The 2,083-nt window shown below is 37.5% G+C and overlaps 1 non-coding gene across 1 annotated transcript; it reads left to right on the top strand.

The window, feature by feature from the left end:
* The first annotated feature begins 25 nt into the window (after window positions 1-25).
* On the top strand, window positions 26-128 carry LOC135273528 (small nucleolar RNA U13). Its single transcript, XR_010341317.1, has one exon. It is a non-coding gene; the product is annotated as a small nucleolar RNA U13 (small nucleolar RNA).
* Window positions 129-2,083: the final 1,955 nt, after the last annotated feature.

Here is a 2,083-nt window from a genome sequence, read left to right as displayed (position 1 = left end):
ATCAAGCATCTTTTAAGATTCTTAGATCCTTTTGTAATTCATAAGCGTGAAGACTGGGTATTTATGTGCACGTGTGAGATGTGCCACCCTGGAACCTTGTTACGACGTCATCACATTATGGTCTGACTTGAAAAAAAATTATCCTGAAATATCACTTTCTTCATGAGGTTGTCTCTGATTTCATTCAGTTGGAATATATACAATGATTAAAAATGGGATATATTATTATATTATATTAGGTATATCTACTGCTAATCATATATGAATATTTTAACACAATTATTTTTCTTATTTTTAAATTTAATTTTAGAGGCAGGGTCTTCCTCCATCACCCAGGCTGGAGTGCAGTGGAAAGCTCATAGCTCACTGTAACATTGAACTCCTGGGCTCAAGGAATCCTTCCGCCTCTGCCTCCCAGGTAGCTGGGACCACAGACACGCACCACAACACCTGGCTAATTTTTAAAAATTTTGTAGAGTCAAGCATGGTGGCCCAGACCTGCAATCCCAGCCTCCCAAAGTGCTGGGTATACAGGCATGAGCTACCTCATCCCGCCACAGTTGTTAGTGTGTATAATCACAACTGCCATTTATTAGAAAGAACTAGACACATAAGAGACCTGGACAGTATAGTGATAGTCATCTTTTTTTTGGAGTTTTTTTTTTTTTTTTTTTTGAAAAGGAGGAAGGAAAAAGAGAAAGAGAGAGAGAAAATGGGGAGGTGGAAAAAGGAAGAGAAAGAGAGAGAGAGAATGGGGAGGAGGAAAAAGGAAAAGAAAGAGGGAGAGAGAACGGGAGTATTGCTTTCTTGCCCAGGCTAGAACGCAATCCAGCAATGGTTACCAAAAACCTCCTCTATAATGACAATTATACTTAACGATGTAATCAGGAAGGAACAAGGGAAGAAGACAACAAACAAACAGCCAACCAATATTTCATTTAAACCTATGAAATGCTATGCGATTACTGAGGAGTGATTTACTTCCAATTATATAGTCACTTTTGGAATAGGTGTGAGGTGGTAATGTATGTTTTGTGTATTTGAAGTGGAGAGTTCTATAAATGTTTATTAAGTTTACTTGTTCCGGGTCTGAGTTCAAGTCCTGGATGTCCTTGTTAAGTTTCTATCTCGTTAATCTATAGAATCGTTAGCTCTTCTTGTTACATTGATCCTTTTACCATTATGTAATATCCTTCTTTGCCTCTTTTGATCTTTGTTGCTTTAAAGTCTACTTTATCAGAGGCGAGAATTGCATCTCCTGCTTTTTGTTTATTAGTTTATTTTTACTCTCTGTTTGGTTGGTAAATCTTCCTCCTTCTCTCTGAGTCTTTGTGTATTGTTGCATGTAAGATGGGTCTGGATGCAGCATACCGATGGGTTTTGGCTTTTTATCCAATTAAAATATATATAAGTTTAATACTGGCGTTTGATGCTAGCTGGCTGTTTTGCACATTAGTTGATGTAAATTTTTCATTATGTTAATGTTCTTTGCTTTTTGATATATTTTTGGAAAGGCTGATGATATTGGTTGTTCCTTTATATGTATAGTGCTTCTTTCAGAAGCTCTTGTAAAGCAGGCCTGGTGGTGGTGAACTCTCTAAGTACTTGTTTGTTCGCAAAAGATTTAATTTTTCCTTTGCTCATAAAGCTTAGTTTGGCTGGATAGGAAATTCTGGGTTGAAAGTTCTTTTCTTTAAGAATGTTAAATATTGATCCCCACTCTTTTCTGGCTTGTAGGGTTTCTGCTGAGAGATCTGCTGTAAGTCTGATAGATTTCCCTTTATGGGTAACCTGACCTTTCTTTCTGGCTGCCCTTAGTATTTTCTCCTTCATTTCAACCCTAATAAATCTGGCGATTATGTGCCTTGGGGTTGGTCTTCTTGAAGAATATCTTTGTGGTGTTCTCTGTATTACCTGGAGTTGAATATTACCCTTCCTTGCCAGGTTGGGAAAGTTTTCCTGAATGATATCCTGAAGAGTATTTTCCAACTTGGATTCATTCTCTTCATCACATTCAGGTACACCTATCAAACGTAGATTAGGTCTTTTCACATAGTCCCATATTTCCTGGAGACTTTGCTCG

This window comes from Aotus nancymaae, unplaced genomic scaffold (assembly GCF_030222135.1).
Source record: "Aotus nancymaae isolate 86718 unplaced genomic scaffold, 86718_ANA_hifiasm-v0.15.2.pri h1tg000007l, whole genome shotgun sequence".
Taxonomy (NCBI): domain Eukaryota; kingdom Metazoa; phylum Chordata; class Mammalia; order Primates; family Aotidae; genus Aotus; species Aotus nancymaae.
The sequence above is the reverse complement of the archived record's forward strand: the minus strand, read 5'-3'. Positions and strand labels throughout refer to the sequence as shown.